This window comes from Argopecten irradians, chromosome 7, assembly GCF_041381155.1.
Source record: "Argopecten irradians isolate NY chromosome 7, Ai_NY, whole genome shotgun sequence".
In the NCBI taxonomy this organism is placed as follows: Eukaryota; Metazoa; Mollusca; class Bivalvia; order Pectinida; family Pectinidae; genus Argopecten; species Argopecten irradians.
This window is the reverse complement of record NC_091140.1, coordinates 37773368-37783273: the sequence shown is the minus strand read 5'-3', so window position 1 is coordinate 37783273 and position 9906 is coordinate 37773368. Positions and strand designations below refer to the sequence as shown.

The window sequence follows — 9906 nt, the reverse complement described above, 5'->3', positions numbered from 1 at the left end:
TGTTTATATGTCCTTGCTTTTATTATGCCCATCAATATATTCTTTTTAATCAAAATAATTTGCCGATCAAAATATCTCTTTGGCGACGATTTGCTTATACTAAAAATCTTACTATTCCACGCAAGGTTCATCACTTTATGCGTACGAAAAAAAACATTCATCTTTAAACTACTTATCACTAGCTAAAAAAAAAAACAGTTTTTACTGGGAAACTATCCATTGATGAGACATAACCGGTATGTGGTTTACCGTACGCAGTTAATTTTCAACGCAGTATAATTTGCTTTTATAAATTCTATAATTAACGTCCTTATTTATAAATTAAATTGTTTGATAATATATATTGATACATTTTACTTTATATGTATCTATTCAAATAAACATTGCAGTACAAATGATTTCCAGTAATTAACGGCAATTTTTATGTTGCAATGAATATTTATGTTTCTGATCGCAATAACTATTTCTATCTGTCTCAAAAGTCCATATAGACTGCAGAATCAATACATATTTTCTCATATTTCTGTGGCACATCATCTAGTCTGTCTGTGGTCTGGATGTAGTGGACATTTTACCTGGACACGATGTCCACCTGTAGTGGACACCGTGTTCACACGTAGTGCACTCCGTGTCTACCTGTAGTCTAAATCTTGTGCACTCCGTGTCTACCTGTAGTCTAAATCTTGTGCACTCCGTGTCTACCTGTAGTCTAAACCTCGTGCACTCCGTGTCTACCTGTAGTCTAAACCTCGTGCACTCCGTGTCCACTCGTAGTTCACACACCGTGTGCACAATGTGTAACCTTTAGTCTACTACCAACTGTATGTATTGTTGTGTATGAGTGCAGGTATTTCTTTACATGTGTTTGTGTTTTTCATGTCCTTGACAGCTTTCCAGACTTTTGCCATAGAAGCGTCTTTGTTAATGGTGTTACAGTAGTTTTGCCAATGTTCTTTTTTTACTGTGTTGATTACTGTTTTACTAGCCTCTCTTTTCTCTCTGTAGTCCTGCAAGTCAAAATAATTAAAACTTCCCCTGGGTTTGTTATAAGCCTTTCGCTTGGCACGTACTGCCCGCTCACAATCCCCATTCCACCATGGTACTGCAGAATATTTATAGTTCTTTTTCTGCTTTAAAGGAACATTAATATTAGTTATATTTATTATGGCCTGGGTGATATTTTTTAGACTTGACTCGACATTGCCGTCCAGTAATACCGGAGTTACTTCCCTTTCACTAGATGTTGTATAGCCCACCCAGTCAGCCCTGTTAAAATTCCAACCCGCTTTATTTACCTGTATTATTTCTTAGCTGTTTACATTTATAGTGTATAATGATGGGGAAGTGGTCACTGTCAAAATTGTGTTCGTGAACCCTCCAGGTACACTGTCCGGCAATGTCTGGTGTAGCTAAGGTAAGGTCTAATATTGACATTTCAAAAGTTGATATATTTACTCAGGTGCCCGAGCCATCATTTAGTAGTGTAAGGTCATTATTTTCTATATAAGTGTATAAGGCATTGCCTTTGGCATTACAGTGATTGCCTCCCCATAGGGTATGATGGCTATTAAAGTCCCCACACATGATATATGGGGTACTTATAAATTGATTTAGATGGGTATAATCCTCGTGTTTATTGGAAGTAGCGGTGTTGTAAATATTTACTATACTTATAGCTTTGTCGTGTAATAATTTTATGACAGCATCGACTACTTCCATTACATTACTTGTGATATCTAGTTCGTGAAACACGAGGTTATCCCGTATATATGTAGCTACACCTCCCCTCTGTTGATGTTCAGGGCGATTTTTTTAATATTGGAGGGTAAAAACCTGGAGTAAAAAAGTTGGTATCTTTGGTAAGCCAAGTCTCTTGTCGACATATAACATTAATTTCAGGTCTACTTTCTATATAATTTAATAACTCAGTGCCATTTTTATTAATGCTCCGGGCATTCCATTGCAGAATGCCTATTACCAATGGTGGTGTTGTGGGTCATTTAAGTTGTTATTGCAGCGGGTACACAGGGACCTGGCACGAAATTTTTTAACCAATAGTATACATATATATATATTATAGTATCAAGGGTATGAACTCGGCGGACGAGAAAAAACGGACCTATTTTTTTAAAACCGTGATTATTTTAATAAAATCGGTTCTATACAGCATTGACGGATATCTAACCTTAAAGAAAAATAATTTATCTTTTCATTGAGTGCTTGATGAACAAAATTGGCCAAGTATTGACGAAGTTATGGCTTGATGAATCGGGAAATTGATACTATAATATATATATACCTATACTGTTAGTTTAAAAAAATCGTGCCAGGTCCCTGTGAGCGGGTACTATAACGGAACATCCAGATTGATACCGAACTGTGTATCGATCTGAGCAAGTATATACACATGTATATCTGACCAGCTGTCGCCAGATTGAAATTTCGTAATTACGGAGACCAGTAACGACATCGGTTTTTTGATTGGTACCGTTACCTGTGGTTCCTGTGTTAGAATAACGGACGGACGGACGGACGGGTTGTTTTTGGCGGCGGGATGTTAAAGTCGGCCACACCGGTATAGGGTACACGATTAACTTCTGTGGCTTCCGCTGCAGCTTGTGCGTAGGATTTTTAACCTCGGCTATTGCCTCACGACGAGAGCATTTCTCAGTGGTTTGAATTTTAACAATTTCAACTGCCTTTTTCCTGGCAGGACACCCACCCATATGCAGCACTATGTTGTCCACCACAGTTGACACACTTTTTTGTCTCACTAGTACAGTCTTGAACTTTATGTTCTCTCCCACATTTTTGACATCTTTGGGTGCCTCTACACTTGGCCGCTATGTGGCCATACCGATTACATTTATAGCATCTGAGCGGTGGTGGTATGTATTGTTTTACATTGTGTGAGCGGTATCCAATGGATACCAGCTCGGGCAAGGTTTTACAGTTAAAAGTTAATTTGACAGCAGTGGCGTAGGAAGTTGAAACGTAATGGGGGGGCAAAGGTTCTCAATATTTTGTAACCCCCCCCCCCCCCCCCCCAGGAGGAGATTAATTCAACTCCCAACCATATATGCTTTATTAACATTTTTCATATATCATTAAATTTAAAATCATTAAATTTAACCCTTGTACACATTTATAGACAGTGGGGTCGCTAAAAGGAAATTAACGAATACGCAAATTGGCCAAATTAGCGTGTGAGCGTCGGAGGCGCGAGATTTTGGTGTTTTAGGGGTCTGAGGGTGACCCTCGGGAAAAAATATTGCAACTTAGAATGACTGATATGAGTTTTACAATGTATTTTGATGATTTTGCGAGCGCCCGAAAGCGCATGATTTTGGTGTTTGGGGGGTCCGAGGGTCTCCGCCGGAAAAAAAAATTACGATTTAGAATGGCTTAGATGAGTTTTACGATGCATTTTGATGAATTTGAGAGCGCCGAAAGGCGCGAGAATTTGGTGTTAGGGGGGTCCGGGGGTCTCCCCCGGGTAAAAAAATAACGATTTAAAATGGCTTAGATGAGTTTTACGATGTATTTTAATGATTATATTTAGCGTTCTTAACATGGTAATTTTTCGATTTAAAGTTACCTGCATTTAGAAATGATAATTGTGTCGTCATAACATTATGCAACCCTACTCGATCTGAATATACCGGCTTCACACCATCGGCACATTGTTGTGTAACATAAAAAAAAATTAATTGTCTCGCTAAGACATATAGACAAATTGATCTTTTAAGAGAGACTTTTTTAAATAGTACATAGAATCCCTTGATGGACATTTTTAGTCTAGTTCGTGTGTATTGAATTTTTACTATTTAAGGTTTGACATGTGCTTGAACGTTTTAGGAAATGCGCCGCGCAGCGGAAAATTTTGTAGAATGAAGTACGAAAAATGTGCAGGAGGACCATTTTTTCTTTCAAATAAGCATTTTTAGAAAATTTCAGTCGGCGGAAATGGGGGGGGGGGGGGGGCAAAAAGACATGTTTGCCCCCCCGTCCTGGGGAACGGGGGGGCAGTTGCCCCCCCTGCCCCCCCGCTTCCTACGCTCCTGGACAGTTGTACTGCCTTCAATACTATCATACTGTCTGCCTTTCATGCGGGTGACTTTACCAGCCTCTGCCTCTTCGAGGCATTGTAAAATATCAGCATCTGAGATGTCTGGTGAGACGCCGTATATTACGCCTTCAACTTTGTCTGTTGAGACTGGTTCCTTTACATATATCTTATACTCACCAAATTGTTTTTCTTTAAATAGTTTCTTTTTCTGCATGTCATCAGTGCATACTACCATCAAATCTCCATTTCCCAGGCCCCTGATGCTTTTCACTGGGTATTTTATAACACCTGTAATAAGTTTTTGGATTTTAATATGGTTACATTGGGATAGTTTCACAGTTTTGCAATGTATGATGAGTGCGTCTTTACTTACGTTGTCTTTCGGGGAGTTTATTCTTTTTCTCTTAGCATCCTGTGAGTATTGCATCTTATCAGGGGTGTCGAAGTTTAGTCTTCCTACAGAGGTAAATGCATCAAAGTCCTGGGACGATGTAGTTTGGTATAGATCTTCGACCTCCATACTGCTACTTCATGGAAAACCGGGAAAGACTGATAGTACAATGTACGGAGAGCTAACGGGTTTACAAAGACTGACGACGATCAAGAGACACGGACGATGGACAGCGGACGATTCGCAGAGAGCACAAACGACAGACAATAAACGAATTACAACACACGGACAAGTGCAGACGACGGACGTGGCACAAACCACTCACTAATACCAGTATACCACAATAAATGGCGATCAGGGTAACAAGCAATTTTGATTGGATCGTCGGAGACCCACGGGTGACGCACAGGGATCTGAGAATTGGTTACAGATTATGTAATCATGGACCCACCAGAGTGCCCTAAAACCATCTTTAGATGTTTTAGATGTCTAGATAAAAAAAAACCGATAAAAATCATAGAGTCTACTCTACATGAATTAAAGACGGTTCTGGTGATTTTCTATTGTTTTCAGACGAGCTTTGAGAAAGCACTCACAGGCCTGTATCATAAACTGCAGGTCCGTCAGGATTTATACTTGAAAACGGAAACGGCCTCCGTGTAGTTTGAACGCATATTACTTCCCTTGGCGGAACTCTCTTGTTGTGGAGGGGTGATTAGGATATTTACCCGCCAAGTTGTAAGTTGCCGATGCGTGAACGATGTCGACGAATAATGCCAATATACAGCTTACTGGCGTAAATGGAAATAAGGATAGTGGAGAAAAATAAGTAATGTAACCCCTTTTGACCATTTGCAATGCATGATTAAGCGATCATACGATGTTTTCATAAATTAAGCGAATATTTATTTATATGTTGACTGTTGTTTAGTGTTGACTATCCTCGATACTCCATGGGTTTCTATCACTGTATCACCACTGGAATTAATCCATTAAGAGTATGAGATGCACCGTATACGTATTTGACACGACTTAATGATTCAAAAGTGCTTCGTGCTTTCTAACATTGCTGAAATACAGCTGTATTTGATTTTCATAGCAAAACAGAAGGCTGTTAGGAGATAATCCAATAATTATAATATTACCTAGACACGTACGTCGATATTGAGAAACTTCTGATTGCCAATATACGACGTGGGTCTAATGATCAAAAGTGTCTCTCGTCGTGCTATACCTCTAACATTGTTAGAGTGTTCAGTAAAAAGAAGTCAACTAGCTAGTCAGAAGAAAGTATTTTCCCCTACAACAGTAGCTAGAAAATGAACGTGATCATTCATTGGTTGCAAAGACTTCCTTAGATGACTTACTGAAAGCAATCTCAATCTTCAAGGCCATACACTGTTATTCCGATGTACATCACTAACATCAAATTTAAAGGACAAAACTACCCACTCATCCGCTGTTGCCCACTGAGCCTTAAGTTTTGGCATATTCCAGTGAACTCCAGGGTGGATATGGGGACAGTGATAGTAACCCCTGTAGTGTTGAGGATGACTAATAAGCTAATCATGATGAGCAACTTACAGACCTGCTAATTAAGTTTGTTAGTGTCTGTTTATGTATCTTACATTACTGTTACATGTATGTAAATTGCACCAAATATGTCATTACATGTGGTAGGCGTTTTCCTGTGACACAGAATTGCATGCATATATAGTTACACAAAAAAAATTAAAGTGAATAGTCAGGCAATGGAACCAGTCTACATGCGTTCGTTGGCCTTCCCAAAGCCCTTGTATATCATAAATATGGTCAAGTTCTGCTTAAGTTGTCCAGTTTTGACCATTGAAATTATGGAAAAGCCTAGTGTACATTTAGCACCATTTAATAAATAAATTTTGAAAGCGAGGCTGTGTGGGAATGTCAATACGGACATAGCCAGCTGGGAGGACGTTTAAGGATTCCTGTAATATAAAATTTATTTCTTCACATGCAGCGCGATTTGATTGGAAATTTTATTTTCCTATTTCAAAAAGAAATTATACTGGATATATCAACACCATTTTTACCAACTTCAGCCTTCCTTTGCCAAACTATTCACTTTAAATATTTGATTTAGCCATAGACCAACATGTGAACTATCTTTTAATTTTTTGTTTTTGCCAATTAATTTCTTTGTTGCTAAGTCACAAAAAATCAATAAAATCAATATTTTACAAATGTCCCTTAAATAAAAGTGACTTATCTCATATCTTAAAGATGTATCAGTTGTCAGCAAAAAAAATGTTATGCACTTATTATTTTTTTAGAGATCCCAGTAACAAGAGGGGAGGGTTACCTGGAATGGCCTGAATATTTCATGGCCATAGCTTTTCTGAGTGCACAGCGGAGTAAAGACCCCAAAACACAGGTACGAAAAATATATTGCATAATTACATACATGTACAGTAGTACTTGGAAATCATAATAATCTGTAGATAATGAAAAGAAAAAAATATCAGTTTTGTGAAATGTCTTCATATTTATTAGATGAATATATCATATATTTTTCCTTAATAGGAAACATTATCAAGGGTGATATGTAAAATATATCAACTGTACTGTATCTACCAGACTCCAGTCTGTAATTTAGATATTAGTTTCCATCTCTTGACCTCCTTGATTATTTCAAAATCATTGAACATGTACAGGTTCCATTAATCTGCTGACTAGTACTGTTTCATCCTAAAATACTAGCCAAAAAACATCATCGATATTCCAGGGGGTTCCGATCACTTACGATCCTCTACAACCCCTGGACTATCTCATTAGTGAAATTGAAGGCAGCTCAGCGGAAAACATTTGACCAATCACAGGCTAGCAAAGATTTCCTTTGAAGAATAAAGAGAGAGCGACGCCTAACATCAAAGCCACACAGTCAACCACAGTGTACCGTTATACGGCTCTTTTGATGACATCAAAGGACTAAATTACCTGTTCTAATCTGTTGCCTTCAATTTCACTATGAGATAGTCCAGGGGTGTAGAGATCGTAAGTGATCGGAAGCCCTGGAGTTTCCAGGATGGTACTGTTCAATCAGGCATAATTTCATATGCCAAAACTGATTTCAAGAAAAATGTTCAAGACAGAATTGAATACTGTATTCAACCCAATAAGCGCCCAGGGCCCTAAAAAATTGAAGCAAATCAGGGGGGCGCTTAATAGAAAAAAATTTGGACTTGCCTTTCATAAAATGATTCTAAAAAGTAAGCTGTAAATCAAGTTGCAAAAGAAATAGGTAAGAAAACCAACAAAGTTTTCATATTTTCAGTCTGCATTTAATTCAAAGTAAGTGACATTGAAGCCTAAAAAAAAAAGAGGGAGGTGCGCTTATACGGACAGGGGTTCTTATTGGGTCGAATACGGTAATATGTATTGCTAATAGTAAAGCAGTTGTGTCTGTTTTAGGTTGGGGCGTGTATAGTTAACACTGAGAATAAGATCGTGGTATCGGTTATAATGGAATGCCACAAGGGTGTAGTGATGATCTGATGCCTTGGAACCGAAGTGCAGACAACATACTTGATACAAAACAGCTTTATGGTAATTTCCTACCTTCTTGAAAGAAAACATCTGTTATTTTAAGTTTAATATAAGATTATTATGAATAAAAGCAACCTGATGCATATTCCTTCAGAAGCAGACTGATCTACATATGAGCGTATTTTATAAAATATATAAATGTATCAAAAGTTTTTATAAAACTGCTGATAGATTTTTAAAAAATAATGTGGAAGACATTTATGAGATATTATTTATTTATCTAGTATGCCATGCAGAGTTGAATGCTGTGTTAAATAAGAACTCTACAGATGTGAAAGACTGTATAGGTGTATGTGGCGCTCTTCCCCTGTAATGAGTGTGCCAAAGTTCTCATTCAGTCCCCGGATCAAGGAAGTGGTGTATTACTCAGACAAATATCATCACAAAGTAGAGTTTAAGGCTTCTAGAAGGATGCTTGACCATGGCTGGAATAAAAAACACAGGTAAAAAAATCTTAACTGTACTTTTAGACTACAAAAATAACTAAACAAACAGACATTTCTAAGAATTTCAAAGAAAGTCACCGAAAATCAGGCAAATCCTCCCAATATCTATTGATATATCACCGTGTGTAATAGTTTTTCATGTCACTAGTGTAATATGTAAGGAGGGATTTTCATTGGCTGGAAATTCATTGACGTCATGACAAACAATAAAATGACGTCAGGAAAAATGATGTGATGTCTGGATTTCTAGAACGATGGAACAAAATGATAGTGTTCACTGGATTATTGCAAAAACATGTTGACGCAAGATTCCTCAAATTGTAGGTTGTTGTAGTTATGTGATAAAGAGTGTCTTAAAAGTCATCTGAACGGTTTGATTTTTGGCTTGCAAATACTCTCAAAAATAAAAACTACTCTGAGACTTATTTCATAAAATCTCCTATGAAATGAACAATTATTTAAGATCCTATAGATACACATATATTGCAATCTGAAATCATATTCAAAATTTTCATAAAACAAATTACCAAGTTTTCTGATCAAAGTGAGGAAAAAAATCATTTCTGTTTAATTTTTCAGACAATACAGACCTAAACAGGGAAAATTTGTCATAGACTTTTCATCAATAGAAGCCGGTTACCAATGGCTCAAACACTTCAACTGATGAAACTAAGGTCGTTGATGACGGACAAGTGGCTTCTAATGGAGATGCAAAGTAATGGAACACACAGAGTGAAAAGACAATCATAGGAAAACTACCAGAGTTATAAAATGTATACCATTCGAAGTAAGGAACACACAGAGTAAAAGACAATCATAGGAAAAACTACCAAAAGCTGTAAAATGTATACCATTCAACATTGTAAATGTAGCGTAACATAATGGAGTTGATTTCATTGGTAAAATTTAGAGATCTTCTGTTGAACATTCTTCAAAATAAGGTCAAAATTAGATTAGGAGCAACAAAATACATTTTTTACTTCAAATTAAACACCATATTTGAGTTATACTAGTTTTAGTGTACTGTAAGCGTGGATATATTTGAGCGAAACATTCATCTCTCTATGAAATATTGTGCCCAAAAGGGGATTTCCAGGAATCTATTTTTGGTTTGATTCTGCGGTCCCTACTACACTCTTTATTTAGGTAACTATTAGTAAATAATCATTTTTAATGTTTTATATACAAGTAACGAATCTGTTTTCACACGTACCAAAACGACTTCTGCAGGTACCGAAACGACTTCCGCAAGTACCGAAACTACTTAGTACCGAAACTACTCGGTACCGAAACGACTTGAATTCGTGTTTATAATGGTGTGCAGAAATGTTAATACACTCATTGTAATTATGCTGCTTTCATCTTTGTATTTTTAACACAGATCCTGTGCTGGGTATTTGATGCTCCCCCTTAAGAGG

General features: G+C 37.3%; 1 pseudogene; it reads left to right on the top strand.

Moving 5' to 3' along the window:
- Positions 1-6795: 6795 nt before the first annotated feature.
- LOC138328337 (deoxycytidylate deaminase-like) lies at positions 6796-9273 on the top strand (annotated as a pseudogene).
- Positions 9274-9906: the final 633 nt, after the last annotated feature.